This window comes from Uloborus diversus, chromosome 8 (assembly GCF_026930045.1).
Source record: "Uloborus diversus isolate 005 chromosome 8, Udiv.v.3.1, whole genome shotgun sequence".
NCBI classification, from domain to species: domain Eukaryota; kingdom Metazoa; phylum Arthropoda; class Arachnida; order Araneae; family Uloboridae; genus Uloborus; species Uloborus diversus.
Genome location: NC_072738.1, coordinates 93,134,854 through 93,153,795, shown reverse-complemented (window position 1 = coordinate 93,153,795; position 18,942 = coordinate 93,134,854). Strand labels below are relative to the sequence as shown.

Sequence of the window (18,942 nt, the reverse complement as noted above, 5' to 3'; positions counted from 1 at the left end):
ATGTAAACCTCTTCTTTCAACTCTCCGTGAAGAAATGCTGTTTTCACATCTACATGGTTTATTTTCAGATTTTTGTGTATTGCGTTGAATAGGAAAGTTCTTACTGTTGTGTATGTAACAGTTGGTGCAAAAGTTTGATCAAAATCCTGTCCAAACTTCTGTGAAAAACCTTGAGCAACAAGGCGTACGCGAAACTTTTCTACAATTCCTTTAGAGTTGTATTTTGCTTTAAAAACCCACTTGCATCCAATTATTTTCTTCCCTTGGGGAGGATTAACTAATTCCCAAGTGTTATTTTTGTTAATGGATTTTATTTCATCTTCTATAGCTTCAAGCCATTTTGCCTTTTCATATGGGTTTTTAATATCTTCTAACTCTTTCCAGTTTTTCGGTTCTGTTATTTTTTGTACATTTGTAGTGTAAGCAAATCTGTCAGGAGGTATTCCTTTATTTTTTCTTCCTGATCTTCGCGGTTGCTCAGTTGTTTCTTCATCATCTGAATTCTCGTTATCTTCTTGTATATTGATTTTTATTTCTCCAGAACTTTCCCCTGCTTTTGTACATTTTCCTGCAGCAGTGTTTTCATTATCTTCAAGTAAATCAAGGCTTGAATGATCTTTGATTTTCATGTTTGAATTTTCATTTTCAATAAATTTCACAGTGCGAGCTTTGATTACATTTTTTCCTTCAGCATAAATTCTGTATCCTTTACATCTGTTATCATATCCCACAAAAATACCTTGAATAGCTGTGTCATCTAGCTTTCCTCGCTTAGTTTTATTAATATACGCATACGCTTTACATCCAAATATTTTTATATTGGATAGATCGGGTTTATTATTTGTCCACAGTTCATAGGGAGTTTTTTCTTTAGCTTTTGTGAGGAGCCGATTTTGAAGGTAGGTGGCAGTGTTTATTGCTTCACCCCAAAATTTCTGAGGTAAATTTGCTTGGGACAGTAAACACCGAGTCATTTCAACTAAACTTCGGTTTTTTCTCTCTGCTACCCCATTTTAAGAAGAGCAATGTGGTACAGTTAATTGATGCTGAATACCTTTTTCTTTTAAGAAATTTTCAATCTCTTGATTTATATATTCTCCACCATTGTCTGATCTTAAAGTTTGTAAAATCCGCCCAAATTTATTTTTAGTCATAGCGATATATTCCTTTAATTTTGTCAGCACTTCGCTCTTTTTAGATAGTAAGTATATGATTGCAAACCTACTAAAGTCGTCTATGAAAGTAAGAAAATATATTTTTCCTCCAATAGTTGGTGTCTTAAATGGACCTGATAAATCAGAATGAATTAACTCGAGAATTTGTTTTGATTTATGATGTGTTTGCTTAGGGTAAGGTGCATCTGTTAATTTTGATTTGATGCAAGTCTCACATGAAAAATTGTGTGCACAATTTTCTAATTCTAATCCCGTTGCAAGTTTCTTCGATGCTAATTCTTTAATTGAATTGTAGTTTTTGTGTCCTAATCTCTTGTGCCAAAGTTCAATGCAATTTTTCTTATTGCACTGATGAGTTAGGTTAGCAAAACATTCATCTTTAGAATTATCTAATATTACTTCATAAAGATTTTGCTTTAATTTTCCTTCCAGAAAAGTTTCCCCTTCATATGTTAATTTGCAACGATCCTTTTCAAACGTTACAGTGCAACCATTCAATGTTGCTTTGCTTACTGACATTAAATTAGTTTCAAGATCTGGAACGTATAAAACATCTTTAAGTGTTATGTTACAAGTGTTCCCATCCGAAATCCTCGTTTTAAGTTTGACGCTTCCAATCCCATAGGAGCTTAATGATTCACCATTCGCGACTGTTACCGGGCTGTGATCATTATTCATTTCAGTAAATAAACGCTTGTCATTAAATATATGCGAGCTGCAAGCTGAATCTACCAAAACACTGTACCTCTGGATCTTGTCTGAGGAGAGATAAGCCAGATCCCTACTTGAGGTTTTATATCTTTCTCCTTTTGAAAGTGGGTCATCGGAACTCGCTTCACTATATGCGTTTGATTTCGGAATTCTATTCGTCTCGAAACAGAGCGATGAATTATTTAGGAATTTTCATTGCTTTTGGTGTTATTTGTCAGATAGTTACTTTGTTTCTTTTTTAAATGCCAGCACTCAAATTTCTCGTGATTTTTCTTGTGACAATATGTACAGAATTTTTTATTCTCACGTTTTGGGTAATTTTTCTTTTTATTTGTATTATTTGCTTCGTAGGCGCTTTCATTAATTGAAGCGGAATTTTCCATTCTTTTGTTATATTCGTCTGTTAATTTACCCTGTATAAAATTTGAGTTTAATTCTTCTTCTGGCCGTGCTTCCAATGCTGTAATTAATGTATCATAACTTGGGGGTAAGGAGCATAATAAGAGAGCAGATAAATGGGAATCTTTGATATCTTCACCAATAGCTTTGAGCTTATCAGTGATCTCAAGAATTTTAATAATATGGTTATTCATATTACCGCCCTCTTCTAATTTTGTGCTGTATAATTTTCTCAGCAAATATAGTTTGCTTGATAAATTAGATCGTTCGTGGATCTTTTTTAATGCCTCCCAAGTACTTCGAGCAGTGACTTCATTTTTTACGTGAACTATTTGTTTATCATCAATGGATAAATTTATTAACGCTCTTGCTTTTTGATCTTTTTTAGTCCAAGCTTCAGTTAGAGGGTTCGGTGGATTACCGATTATATGGTCATACAAATCTTCTTTAATGAGAAGCATTTCAGCTTTGAATTTCCACACGGCATAATTGTTTTGATTTAATTTATCAATTGTAAAGCTTTCTTTTGAAGAAGAAGCCATTTTAATTATACCGTTTTTCTGACCTTTATTAGATGTGCTTGGATATTATAATAATTTAATTCAAATGTATTAATTAACTTTTGCCTTTAAATGAGATCCGAGCGAAAGAGCGCTTCAGTCTCATAATCTGTTATGACTCGGTAGGCCATTCTAATAATAATTATCCATTTATATGAAATCAATTTAAATAAAACAAGATGATAATAGATAAGCAAAGAGCTTACCTTCATTTGTTCATCTGTTGTTCACGTTGGGCCTTCTCTCTATAATCATTTTATATTTCCTTTAATTGTATAGTGTTGTCATTATTACATGCTTTATGTAGTCACTGCTCAATAATTTAACTAATAAAGAAATTAAATACATTTATTAGCTAACGTTACATCACATATCTACACACTACGGTGGTTCGAGAGAGACTGACTGTTTTACAATATGGACGCGAACGCGGAACAAAAATGAAAAAGTTTTGGTTTGGATTTGAAAGTTCGCGTTTCAGTTTACAGTTTTGGTTTGCGTTTAGCAAGGTTCCTCTTCAGTTCACTTCAGAGATCACTATTGGAACGTCATTTCTAATACAAACGACATGGATTTTGTCAATTTTCTGCATCTTGAAAATCCACCAATTGGAGCCTGGTTTCAACTTGCGCCGCTGGACGTAAGAGGACAACGGCTAACCACTACACTAGGTGAGCGAAAATTTACGTCATTTTATTGATTTTTTTTTTCCATCTTAATCAGCCAAAAGTATGAACTTAAAAATATCTTGATTTGTTTTAAGAAGATAAATATAAAATTCCAACTTGTAATTTTTGATTGAACAAAGTCAAGAATTGAACGGGTGGCGAGAAAAACGTTGTATGTAGGATAGGGTGGTTCACAAATACATGTAAAAAAAAAAGGTTTATCTTAGGTAACGGAACACTAGGGTGGTTCAAAATTTTGAAGGTGAAAATTTTTTGAGTCTTACCCTCCCGTTTGGTTCCAATACATAAAAAAATAAGTGGGACAATATTTTATGACATTTGAATAATATTTACAGGTAGCTCAAAGCTGATGAAGTTTGCATCATTGCCGATTATAAATGCACTGACAAAAGACCAAACTAATCACAAATGGAATTGCTATTTCCATTAACAGATATCAATTACATTGCAAAATTGCTATTTTATGTACATTGTTTCAACATTAGCCACGGTAAAGATTCTGTAAATATACAGATGTTTTTTGTAAGGTTTTGCAGTTTATGCAGTTCTGTACAATTATTCTTTGTACATCGACAAAGTATTGTGTTTTGACGGAAGAAGCATCAATACTGGCAAAAGTTGAAAGATTTGTTTTACTGGGGCAAAACAAAAGAAATAATTAATTCTGGAATGTGAACACCACCTTATAGAATTGTTTTTTGGTGCCCTTTTTAACAAATGTATAGGGTTCTCTTCTGCACCAAAAGTACTTCTCTGTAACAGATTATAAGCTTGCTTGGAGTTCATTGATATGGATAATTGTATTGCAAAACTGAATAATAAGGAAAAGTGACTGATGTAAAGGACTGTAGAATACAATTTGTTAAAACGTTTCTGCATGACTCCTACTCAAGACAGGATTATCGAGAATGTCTTGAAATGACTTTAATAGTTCAGCATAAAACCCCTTCTCCTAGAATCAGATTTATTGTACCATTACATTTGTATTGTATTGGAGCTATGCACCATACTCAATGAATGTTAAAACTCTTGTACTGTTTTAAAACATAAAAGTTTAACCACTAGTTCACCATCATTTCAGTGGAAGATATTGGATTGCAAGAGATATGGTATATTTGGGGAATGTGTTTATTTAAAATCTTGAATGACAGCTTCTATACTTCAGGATACACTATGTAATGATTTTAATTTAATGAAATATTAATTTCATTATTGCAATATAAAAATATTGATGAAGAAGTATGTATAACTGCATGGCTTTTTTTAACAATCAAGTGACGCAATTGAATAGAAGACGATTAGTAAAGCTGTGAAAGAAGCGAATGAAAACATAATGCTGCAAAGTACCCGAGATTATACCCACAAATATAAAATTTGAGGACTTCCTAACTACATGATCAGCTTCATTAACTTAAAAATGAATTTTCCTGGTACGTTTTATTATGCAAAACTTAGGAGATCAAACAAATCGGCGAGTTTTGAGAGAATTATCACAAAGCACTAAAATTTATAGAAGGAAACCAGTAATAATCTTGCTGAACGGTATTAAAACGGTATTATTCAAAAGAGTTTAATGAAAAAAATAATAACCAATGAAGACCAATTTCAATTTTTGTTGCAGATTGTCAAAAAACGTAGCTTATACCGATATCCAAAAACAGTTTGGTAGTTACTAGAACAATCACATCCATAATCCATAGTGATTTAAATATTGTTGTGTTGTAATTTTCAACTTACAAAATGCTAAAGTATTAAATGAAACCAAGTTGTATTCCTTTCTTAGCCTTTTTCTGTTCTTCTGCATTTATTGCATAAAATCAAATATTATTGAACTTTAAGGATGTTGAGCTACCTCTAAAAGTCAAAATTGTAAGCTCAAACTTCACAATATTTTTTTTACGTAAATGGAACCCAATAGGAGGGTAATACCTGTAAAAGTACGAAATTTTTAAAAAAGGGCCTTTTTTGGACCACCCTACGGAACACCCCTCAATATCTTTACACTTGTGGATAGTAATATACTGGAAGAATTTTAGCTTCTTATTTCAATCGAAACAGGGTGCTCAACACCCTCCCCCAAACTTCTTACGTATGGGGATGGCGGTTTAAAAAGTACATTGAACGGAAAAAACAATGCTTCATATTATAATATACACTGGTAATATGCATATACATTGCATTAAAATAATTATTTAACAAAAAAAAAAAAAACAGCTGGGGAAATAAAATGTTTCTAAACTTGTAGCATTTTCTATACTACGGTTAATGTTAAATTAAGGGGTCAGTGAGCACCCTCTTAAAATTTGAGTAAGCTAAAACTTTTACAGCATAATACTATTTGTAAGTATAAAAAATATAGAGGGTGTCCTGGAATTTAGCTCGATAAAAAAACTTTTGAACCACCATAATGTCGGTATTCCTGGATTTCACAGGCCTGGATAACACTGGTATTCAAATGCTCTGGACAAGTTCTTGCATTTTAGGAAACACTTCAAAAATTTAAGTGAAACTAAGATAAAGTTTTTGAGAGTTTTTATTGACCCACAAAGTGTAGCAGTGTTTCATAACGAAGAGTTTGAAAATAAACAGTCAGAAGCAGAAACGGAAGTCTGGCTGGCATTCAAAGTAGTGGGCACTTCTCATATGAGCAGTGGAACTGTTAATAAAAATCAAAATTAGCGGTTGCCACGAGGAGACTAAATAAAATAAGTGTCGAGTCCGGTTTTTCGAGACTATTGTATTAATATTATTTGGTTTGAAAAGAGATGCATTGGAATAGGATATTTTTATTCATCACAGACTATACTGATTCTTTACAGCAATAGTTTTTTTTTTAAATTGTTTTTCGAAACAATTTCAAATAAAATCAACTACAGTTGGGGCAAACGTATCGTGGCAGCACTGTTACGCTATGTTTAGGAACTGCGTAGCCTTCATAACTATAGGCAAATGTTTTACTTGACATTTTAACAGTCGGTTTTGCTTTACGAAAGTGTTTTTGAAATCTAGAGCTAAACAATTGCAATTTAAATTTAGTTTACAAAAACAAAGGAATGAAAACAACAAATTCATAAAAGGGCATTATGAAAAAAAAAACTCAAAATAGTCATCTTTTTCTGCTATGCATTTATAACATCCAAGATTTTAGAGAAGCAAAAAACGTTAAAAGGGATACAAAACTCTTAAATTGTCAACTAAATAAAATGTGGAACAGTCGAAAATTGCCATTTAAATTATTCTAACTGGCTATCGAGTTGCTGGTTGAAATACTTGAAACAATTATTTGCTGATTGGTAGAAGTTGAGTTTTAACAGGCAAGGTAAAATTTTAAAGAATGACTTATTTATTTACTTTTTAAATGTTGGTCATCTAAGACAGAAATTTGAATTGTAAATATCTAGATTATATTGAAGTTACGAAAAAGGGAGTTTTTAATTGTTCGTATTTCTGCATAAAGAACAGATATTTGCGCACTTGTTGGGGAACGTCCTAATCACTGGGGGAATTACATAACGAAATTTATAAGAAGAAGAAATGATAATTAATTTTGTTTGTTTTTTTTTAATATGTAACTCGGGGTATTTGAATGGTTTTTTTCACCTCATTTCTTACGACCATATATTTTCCAAAACAGTATTTTAAAATGTAAAAATGAAGAAAAAAATGTCAAATCAGCAGTTATTAAGTAACGTAAAGTAAACACATCTAGTAAAAAAAAGTGTCTCAAATGTGTCATTTTAAAAAATCAAGAAAACAAAATATCTAAATATGGCGGCAAGTAACAGGTGTGGAATGTCGGCAAATTTGGAAAATTATCAGCTGCCAATAGTAATAAATCCATCACATCACCAAGTTGTCCGTATTCTATATTCCGGCTGAGAAGTTCAATGACAAAGTATCAACCCTCTTAAGAGGGCTGAATGTGAATTTTTGAATTTTCACAATTTTGAGTGTATTGGTGAGCTTTTTTATCAAATATTCAAGAAAAAAAAAACGAAGTACACAATGGAAAAAATAATTGTAGTTGAGATTCATATGTTAAATGCATATTTTCGAATTTTTCTTCTTGAATATTTGTAAGAACAATTTCACATTGCACTGAAATGGTTGTGAAATTCCGATATCGGACTTATCCCCCAGTTTGGGGGTCAATACTCCCAAAGCCCTTGGTTTTTGCATACTGCAAATAAAGAAAAGTTAGTTTATATACATGCACAGATACAAGACTCCTTCCCCTCTTCAATAAAAGGTTAAATTCTGATAGCAATAGAGCCTCTTATAGATATTATAATAGACTAAATAAAGATCATAAATGGCTATGAAGGACCTGAGGAGAAAAAATCTCCCAAAATCAAAACTGGTTTGAGCCAAAATGGAGAGCTCTTTTGCTATTAATTGAATGTTGTCTTTCATTAAAGAACGAAATCGGCATTTCTTAAACGCATTATCTTGTATCTACCCTTAACAAACCTTCCTTTCCTTCAATCCGAAGCATTACATAGATTAGCCACTGATTCGACATGCCTCAACCTCGGAACTAGTTTGAATAATGATATGCCATTGAAACGGACGAGATTTTTCATTATGCAGAGAGTACAAAAGCAAGCTCTAATTACATACAAGATAAGATTTCAAGGGAATTGCTAAAGAAGTGATTAGGGAATTTTTGCCGCAGATCCATCTTGCGAGATTAAGTGGCCGAGACAAGATCGAACTGAAAGCATTATCAATCATGGATTATTAACAAGCTCAATCGTAGCTAATCTGAATGAAGTTGTTAACTCAACGAAATTGGTGTCGCAAAAATTTTCTTAATTGGATTTTTTCCCCCACGGCTGTAAAATGTTAATGTACATTGATTTGCTGTGAAACTTCTAGTTCAATGCATTTCAAATAACTTCTTCTCCGTGGGATGAATTCAGCAGGATTATCCATGCACAATCCTTGAAAAAAAAATTGTAACTCTTTCCGGAAATTCAAAGCAAGCTTTGAGATTGTCAGGAATGGCAACTTTTACCAGGGTTGCAGAGTCAGAGGGAAAATGATAGATTCTGACTCCGGGAATTTTACAGCCTTCGACTCCGACTCCGCAAACAATGGTACAGTTGCGGACTTAAAGGGAAATGACCGACTTCGACTCTTGGAATTTTAAACTTTCGACTCCCGACTCCGACTAACCCCAAAATCAGTCCGACCCCGACCCCACGACTCCAATTTAGAAACCCTGGTTTTTACCCACTGTAAAAAGAAAATAAATTTAAAAAAAACTACCCATGTTTCTCTTTTAAGCTGTAAAGCAATAAACTTTAACAATTTCTAGCATTTGCCTAGCATAAGAACTACATTTTTTTTTTTATTATTTGCAGACACCAGATCTGGAAGAGAAGTTGGTGCTTTATGAATTTAAAGTTAGGAACTATCCATAAAAAAATGTTGCACTTTTTTCCAATTTTTAAAGCTATATTGCTATCATTTAGGCGAACGGTTGGAGCGGGGGGGGACTTTTAATTTCCCTTCTTCCCCGGCTTTGAAAAATTAACTTTTTTACTTGGTAGTGGCCGAGGTTTTTTGTTGCTTTCCTTTTCTAGACTGAATGCTTCTGTGACATTTTTTTTTATAAGATGCAATAATAATTACAAATAAAACATTTGACCCCCCCCCCTCCAAAGTAAGGATATTTAGAGATTTTTCCAAGTCCCGTTCCCCTCGGATCCCTAATGTCATAAATTAAGGCCGCTTCGAACAGCGCAATATTGGCCAAAGGTTTTTGGTGCCGTTTTTACAGTGCAAGAAAGATTATTTTAATTTAATCAAAAGTTCAAAGTTCAATTACATTTTGTTTAATCTTTCAAGAGAAAATGTTATACCTTGTTCATCCTTTTAGTGCATTCTCGCTATTTAATGAACCAATTTGTAGCCAAAAAACGATTTCAATGAAGGTAGCATTAACTGTTCTCTGGTTGATGAGATTCTATTCAAGTTTTTAATGTCATTGAAAACTCGTTTTGGTTCAAGCTTTTTACGAGTAGCAGTGACGGGATACAGTCAGTATGTACATGCTGTCTCTCAAAAATTTTCAAGTTTCGCGTACCGGTATTTAAAAATGCAAAAAAGTTTCTACAATTTACAGATTCGATTCTTTCCGTGTCTTATTTTCGATTCTGAATTTGTTTCTGACGAACTTAAGATTTCGTAATAAAGGGTTGAAACCAGGTTTTAAATCTATTTTTTTCTCTCTCTCTCACTTTTTTTTTTTTTTTTTTTGATACAGACATTTCTCTCCCCCCCCCCCCTCCCCCGAGTTTTTATGCTTTGCAGTCAATTATTCCGTGCTTTTAAAAGTCATAACTTAGAACAAGTTTCGGTTTATTCTTCAGATACTAAAAATCATATAAAAAGAACAATCGCAATATTTCAAAAGTAAGGTAATATTCATGTGTTCATAACACATGAAGCAATCAACATGTGTTCATAACACATGAACCAATCGTTAAAAAATGAATTTCCCGAGCAATAAGAAAAAAGTGCAACAAAAAATAAAAGTTTCCAAAAAGCCAAATACAGTGAAACTTCGATTTCCCGTCCCCCGAATCTACGTTTTCCCCGCATTTACTGTTTTTTCATCTTCTTCCATCATGAGTTTAGCTGCTATAAATAACCCGAATTTTACGTTTTTAACCCAGTCCCTTGAGAAACAAAAAACTGAGGTTTCACTGTAGAACAAAAAGCATAACGTAAAAAAGCCGCCTTTCATTCAAAGAAATTTAATTAGAAATGAAAAACATGTTTTAAATTAATTCATTTGAATATCTTTGGAAAAAGAAATTCTGAAATTGAATATGATTTAAAGAATAATCAAACACAATTACGGTGCGTAAACGTCAAAGTTTTTTAATATTCCAACAAAAACTAATATTAGTTTAGAATTTTAACTCTCGATTAAATCACCTTTAAAAAATCAAAATTGGTCCATCTGTTTAAAAGTTATGATGACACAGATACACACGTTAAACCAGGGTTGCCAGATTTACGAACAGTAAATACGGGACAGGCTTCTAGGAGTGAAGGGGGGGGGTGATATTTTTGAGGTTGAGGGCAATAACTGGATATGGTGTATTTTTAAGGGGTGCTTTCCAACGTAGAAGGTCTCTTCATGATAAATCTGAAATATTCAATTGTATTCGTAATAAAACATTAAATCTTACAAAATGTCGCCGATCAAAGTATAAAAATTGTTTTCATTGCGATTGACGATATATTTCCATCATTAGTCAATGAGCAAACAGGAAGCAATCATTCGGCTCCTCAAGGTCTGCCCCCAAAACAAAAACCAAATTAAAACAAAATAATTTTTGTGTTTGCTGCCACATGATTTTCTTATTGCTCTTTATTTCACATTTTTCGTTTTACTTTATTTTTTCCCTTAAAATAGCGTCTCGTTTTGTTAAATATTGTTGTTAGCTAGAATACGGGACTCAAGCCGTCCCGTATGGAAGTTCCCCGGGACGCGGGACAGTTTTTCAAAATACGGGACTGTCCCTTGAAATCCGGGACGTCTGGCAACCCTGCGTTAAACTTATAATCTCTCTTTTTTTGCATCGGCTGTTAAAAGTATACAGAAGTAAATGGTAAGTAAGAAAAAGATCCAATCCGAAAGAAATTGCCAAAAAATAAAGAAAAGAATAAGAATAAACCTTTTTTTTTTGTATGTGAAAATGTAGACGAATATTTATTGATAGAAAGGCTGGAGTGATGATCTCTGAAAATATTTATTCAAGCAATAGCAATGGATCATTTGCAGTGCATTGCTAACCACCAATCACAAAGTGAATAAAAAGTCAAAAAAGAAGTGAACATTGTCAAGAGCAAGGGCGGGTCCAGGAAATATTCAAGGAGGGGGCGAATTTTGACTGTACTTTGAAAGTTTTATTTGTAAAAATTTTCGAAGCAATTTACTGAACCCCTTTGCTACCTTTGCGTAATCAAAGGTATCCTGCAGTTGTGTTTCTTTCGAAAAATATTCAGGGGAAGAGTTTCAACCCACCTCTAATATTATCTTAGATAGTTAAAAATTGAGATTTTGAAACTTCAATTTCGAAAAAAATCCTGTAGAAAGTTCTGGTCCCTATCTCCAAAGCAGTAAGAGATGGAATACATTTGCGTTTTCAAGACTTCAATTACGTCATAAATCCGGGGAAACGCTCCTTTTCTCCTAACACAAACGAAGATTATGTAAAATTGACGTTTTTGGAACTTAAATATCGAAAATATACTTGAAGGAGGTACCTGTATCTCGCTCAAGGAGGGGGGCGATCGCCCCCTTCGCCTCTCCCTTGTATCCGTCCTTGGTCAAGGGCCGGCTTCCTCTTGTCAGAGCCACACTATATATAGCTCAGTACTTCTCATCCTCATATAATAGCCGATGATCGAGTAACCCGCGTGTTTCAACAATAAAACTCGCGCCACGGCATAATAATTTGATAATACGTTTTGGTAATGTTTAACATGCAGGGAAAAGCTGTTATTGTGACAAGGCTGAACTCGATCCGGTAACTTCCCTGTTTACACTGGTAAGAATGTGTCATTTCAAGGGAATGAAGAAACGAATAAATGGTCCACAATAAACACTATCTACTGGAGTTCAGGGTTAATTTGATGGAGTTTGAGTTACAACTTAAACCATCAAAATATCACCAAACAGGCAATGGCTACGTTCAAATGTAGAAGCAATTTTCACCCGTCATACCTGGACGGCGATTTTCTAGATAAATAATAATAAATATAGATCCTCTAAAAACACATTTTACGCTAAGCAAATCTAATAAATCCACATTTGAAATCATTCAACAAAACGGTTACAATTTCTGGGAAGTTCCAAATATATCTCATTCGAAAGATAACACCATTTGTCAATAGTTTCCCAAGTTAGGATACCCGACTGGCTGTATCACTACGACTTGCGCACGAAATAGAAGATAATTTCGTAACTAATGACTTACACACCCAACCCCCTCCCCTCGAACGAACACAGACGATGTAATCCAGTTATAAATGAGACGGAAATGACTTTAATCCTTGTCATCTAAGGCAACTGTAGCTCGGTTTTCTTTTACGTGATACAAATAGTTTTTTTTTCTTTCATGCTTTAAGAGAGCTGGAAAATATGAGTTATATGTTACAAAAACAAATTTAGAAAAATAAATTCTTTTCAGAGTTGAACGCAAGTGATAATTCTAGTTTTCTCAGAAACAAGGTTTTAATGTTTTACTAAATGACTTACTTGAGGTTCAAAATTGAACAAGTAACTGAAACAAAAATTTAAAACAACCCCTACTGAGTCGCAATTGTAGAATCAAGAAGAAAAATGGAAAATCCTTTTAAAAGCCTTATACAGTAGAACCCCTCACAAAGGGGCACTAAGGGGACCAGACATTTTGTCCCTTAAATAGAGGTGTCCCTTGTTCGGAGGTGGATGAATTCTGCCGTGTGCAGGTAAACGGCAGTATCTGCAGAAATGAGTTTTCGAGATATGCGAAGAAACACGTTTCGGATTCAATGCAAACAATAGGGAAATGTTGGAATTAGACTTCTTTTTCGCGCCTTTTTTTCAGTGGAAACCAAATAAACGAGCTTGTACAATAAAGATAACGTACAATAGCTGACAAAAATGCAAAAAATTGAAAAATGAAACATTTGCAGTTACTGCCCTTTACCTGCACACGGCAGAATTGGTGCATGCTGTGTACTAGGTAGTATAATATCACAATAAGCATTAACTATCAACACTTAAGAATAAATACTGAAAATGTCTCATTAATGTTAAATAAAATTCCTAATTATACAAATTTCTAAGTTTATATTATTTTATTAATAAAAAATTGATCAAAAATTTTGTAATGGCAAAGATTTGTAGCATACAGACATAATTTTGAAGAAATTCATTGCATGTATTTGCTTTATGTTATGTATTTTACAATGTAATCCTATGTGAATTACAATTAATGTTCAAATTTTTTAAGTTTTAAAAACAAAGCTAATTAGCTGCTGTGCACTCTTCGTCGCCCCTGAACCTACTTGAATAAATTGTTGAGAGGGCCAATTATACATTTTAGTTTCAGCAAGTTTTTTTTATACATCACATTACTTGTTTCCTTCACATATGTTTATGTCAAACTTACCACAGTTAAATTTTAGAGGAAAAGTAAAACTTGAATTCCAGTAAATTCACTAATTCTTATGTGCTTATACATTACTAGCAAAAATACCCGGCGTTGCCTGGGTCAGTAATAATTATGAGAAAAAATCGTTACTTGCTTTTTTTTCTGGTTTAAGTGAAAGAATTTAAAACACATCTTTTTGACATGATTAAAAGTAGAGTTTCTTCCTTACCCATAAAAGTAAAATAGCAATAAGTATAAAGAACAAAATAGTATTGATTTAGAAACGAAAGCACTATATTTAAGTATATACAAATTTCCAAAACATGAAATTATTCTTCTCATGTTTAAAAAGATTAATCTGTTGATACTCTTTTTTTTTAACATGGGGTCTAAAACCTTCTCTGTATTGCTATTGACGTTGCTCGTAATCCCCTTATACTTGCTTTAGTTATTTTGGGAAATTTCAATCATTGTGGGCTCTTGGTGCGATTTTACCGAATTTGCGGGAATCGTTTTGGGATACCTTCGATGATGCTCCCTCCTTCTTTCCTTACTTTGTAAAACGATCTATTAATTTTCGTTACAAAGATATTATCGCCAGGTGCTGAGATACTTTTGGTCACCATAAAATGGCGCTAAAGAGTTTCATCCGAAATGTTTCCAAAATAAGTAGTAAAATTTGGCGATTGTTTGAAATTGTGCAAAAAGGAAAAATTAATGGAAGTTTTTGTGCTGTTTATGGATTTGCCTAATTTAGTTGCTGGATTATTTAACACAGTAAAAAAAGTTTTTTAAAGATTCTTTGATTGGCGATATTTTGTTTACATGGTGAAAACTGAGAAACATTATGACGTAGTCTTCGGCTTCAAAAACAGCTACATTGAAAAAAACTGCATCAGCTACGGAAATATTTCCGCAAAAATTTTGGCGATCTGCTGGTTGATTGGATAATGAGTAAGTATTCAATCAGCATAAATAATAATAAAAACCATTAATTGCCTCAAAGTAGCATTAAAATGGAAAATAATCAGCCAAATCCCTGTATTATTTGCCAATCTTGTGCAAAAATCTTGCTTCAAGTTTTGACTTGAGAAAAGCCTTGAACAGTCACGAAAAGCAAAGATAGTCAACAATACAACAATAGTCGCTACCGACAGAGAGTTGAGATGATACACTAAATATTGTATTGAGTTGAGGAAAGCCTTCGAACATGGAATTAAAAAGCTCATAACTCGTTATTCATTCTACTTAGAAATTTCGAACAGGTGCCATCTTCAGCAGAAAAATCAGAGCTTTCGATGGACATATAATGTTAATATGTGCAATAATTTTTTCATCCCCATATTAGATAATTTATACGAAAATTGTGTTTTATTGCTCCCCTAAGGGGGGTTTTGCCCCCCATAACGGGACGAAAACTACCCTATGTGTTATTCTGATGCATAAGCTATATTATTGTAAAGTTTCATGAAAATCCGTTCAGTAGTTTTTGCGTGAAAGAGTAACAAACATCCATACATCCATACAGACAAACTTTCGCATATATAATAGTAGTAAGATTTCCTGAAAATTTTTTTGTGACTGTCCCTTAATTAGAGGTTAATGCATGGAAGTCCCTACTCAAAGGGACTGGGACCAGAAAAAATGTCCCTTAAATAGAGGTGTCCCTTATTCGGAGGTGTCCCTTAATTAGAGGCTAATGCATGGAAGTCCCTACTCAAAGGGACTGGGATCAGAAAAAATGTCCCTTAAATAGAGGTGTCCCTTATTCTGAGGTGTCCTTTAATGGAGGTTTTACTGTACTATTAAAAATAAAGTGTAAGTTTTTTATTTATTAAGAAATAGAATAGAATATAGCAACATATATATATATATTTTTAATCATTACGTTTTCTTTCCTTTTCGGCCAACAACATAGAGTAAAATATCTGTGGCCAAAAATGACTTCCGTTAAAAATCTTGTGAATAAAGGCTTAACCGTATTTAAAATCTGCTTTAAAAAACGTTATAATTCGAATTCTATAAAGCATTGAAGTTTCAAACACGTTCTATCAGACGCAGAAAAAATTACTTTAAATTTTGGTACTAAATGTTTGAATTTTTAAATATGTTTTCACTGCAAAAATCGCGAAAACATTTTAAAGGTTTTCAATTAATATTTTCGTTAATTAATGTCATCCAAAGACGCAACCTAGCTAAGAACACTCTCGATCAACTCTCCTTTCGAACAAAAATTTTTTTATCCAAATTCGGTGCAACCGTTTAGGCGCTAAACTGCTATAAACATACACACAAACACGTCAAACTTATTACCCCATTCGTTTGCGGGTCGGGGGTTAAAAAAGAGTAGACCACCATAAAACAGGGAGCCAGGCCAAAGATAAAGGCATCTGTGTATTCAGCCAATATCGTGAAGTCAGCCACATAAAATTACCGTATTACCCCGCATTATCCGGCATGCCGGAAAAAAGCGAGGTAGACCAGCATGCCAGGAAATTCGAATTTCCTGGCATGCCAGATAATTTGAGGTTTATTTTGCAAAGAAAAAAAAGTAAATTTCCCCATTCAGTTCCAATCAGAAAGCAAACCACTGTAAGGAAAAAAATTAATGAATATCGAAAGTAACCTGCTTTCAAAAAAAACAAAATGTGTATTGCATACAATATATGCTTGTTATATATGGTAGGTCATTATTAATGGATTTAATTACATGCCAATAAAGTAATGAATTCAGAAGCAATCATCGTTACTGCAATTTGTTCATTTTTTTTAAATAAATTATTTTAGGTTACTTTTAGAGTGGTAAGTTTAATTTTTATTTATTGCGTAGCTATAACAAATTCTTTAGCATTGGTTTAGGGGCGGCAACTTACTGTTTAAATGTTTGCTTGCTTAGTTTTAATTTAATTTTCATAAAATTATTCGTTATTGAACAAAATTTTTCTTGTTAAAATAACAAATGACATTGTTAGTAAATATTTTTACAAAATTAAACTGTTTATTAATACCAATAAGATATGTATAGAACTTATATTCATTTTAAAGCTGAACATATATTTTTTATAGTATTATTTTCCCTTTTCTAACTTCGATTTTTCCGGCATGCCAGAAAGGACCAGGCAAGTGTTATTGAAAATCTGGTGATCCCCGAATTTTGCGGCATGCCGGATAATGCGGGGTAATACGGTACTTGGAAATACAAGTTCAAAAATGACGGCTAGAAACAGGTTCTGGGCCGGCAGCTGTTTAGAAAAGTGGTTCCCAGTCTGGGGGCTATCGCCCCCAAAGGAGCGATTTGGCTCCTCAAGAAGGAGATATGGGGAGAAGAGTATTTAAAAGATAAAAAATTTTTGTTTAAAGCCAGCGAACTTAGAAATTGAATCACAAATTTTCCAGACAATCTTTAAGAAATTTTGATATTGTACAGGGCTAATCTACATGAAGCCTAGAAAAATTATTTTATACTTTTTAGTTCATTTCAAAAACATTGTAATTATAACTTTTTTTATTTCATTAATTATTTTCGGCTTTTTAGTATTGTGTGTCTGAAATGTTCCATTCGATTTTATGTACGTCGATCAGACAACGACTGAGACGGTTAAATTGGATATGACGGAGTTCGGTAAATTTATTAAATCGATAAAATAAAGTTAATAAACAATAAACTGCACCATAAATAACATTGTAACCCTAAAAAACATTTAGCTTTATATAAAAGTGTTATGTATAAGATATAAGCTCATTGCAAGTAGAATATTTTTTGTGTGGAAAAATATAAAAAAATATCATGCAATTATTTCACTGCGAATGAATTGGAAACACATAGATGATTACAAAAATACACCAGAGATAAGCTAAGCAGAAATAAAAACACATATCTACTAAAGGTTGTAGTTCAACCTAACGTTTTATTTACATTGAAAGTTGGCCACAATTTTGAAATATCCCTTACTTATACAAATTGCTATGATTATGTAGGATTGCTTTAAACATTTTAGGCAAATTTCAATAAAAGCATTGTTCAACAATGACTCTGAACAACAATGAATTTTCAATTGAAGGCCCTCCTACATTTTTGCATGAAATTAGTTAAAAACAATTTTAATTCACGTTGTAATTACCTTGGATTGTTGGAAAAAATTTTATCTGATGCAGAAAAATCAGGGGTTTCTGTGGATATATTTAATTTTAATTTGTGCGAGCATTTTTTCGTCTCAGACGATCTAGGCAAAAATGTAGATTAAAATTAGAATAAACTACAAATTAATGATAATTAATTTTATTATAGAATATTGCAGTGTCATCAGGTCTGAGAGATCCTACCCGAACAGACACCAACGAAACCAACAAGTTAATAAAATCATGGTAATAACATAGTAAAAAGGTAGACATGTTACTTTGACTTAAAGTAGATTAAAAATTCCAAAATTTGGTGTTGCTTTACCCATTCAAAGTTTAAATAAGAGACCGTACGTTACTCAGAGCCGGCTCTAGTAGTTTTGCCGCCCTAGGAGATATTGACAAATTCCGTCCCCACCCCCTTCCCATCTTTCTTACTACTATTATATATGCGAAAGTTTGTCTGTATGGATGTATGGATGTTTGTTACTCTTTCACGCAAAAACTACGGAACGGATTTTGATGAAACTTTACAATAATATAGATTATGCATCAGAATAACACATAGGGTTGTTTTCGCCCCGTTATGGGGGCAAAACCCCCTTAGGGGGGGGGCAATAAAACACAATTTTCGTATAAATTCTCGAATATGGTGATGAAAAAATACTTGCACATATTTACATTATATGTCCATCGAAAGCTCTGATTTTTCTGCTGAAGATGGCACCTGTTCCAAATTTCTAAGTAGAATAAAAAACGAGTTATGAGCTTTTTAGTTCCATGTTTGAAGGCTTTCCTCAACTCAATACAGTATTTAGTGTATCATCTCAACTCCCAGTCGATAGCGGCAATTGTTGTATTGTTGACTATCTTTGCTCTTCGTGACTGTTCAAGGCTTTTTTCAAGTCAAAACTTGATGTAAGATTTTTGCACAAGATTGGCAAATAATACATGGATTTGGCTGATTATTTTCCATTTTAATGCAACTTTGAGGCAATTGATGCGTTTTATTTAAAAATTTATTCTTGTTGACTGGGTATTTAATAGATCAGCAGGAATCTAGCCAAACGTTTTTTGTGGAATCATTTCAATAGCTAAGGCATTTGGCAATTTTTTCAACTGTCACTGT

General features: G+C 33.1%; 1 protein-coding gene across 1 annotated transcript in view; it reads right to left on the bottom strand.

Annotated features, from left to right (window-relative positions):
• LOC129227645 (connectin-like) overlaps positions 1–18,942 on the bottom strand; it is a 120,495-nt gene that overhangs the window by 87,773 nt on the left and 13,780 nt on the right. The window lies entirely within an intron of this gene.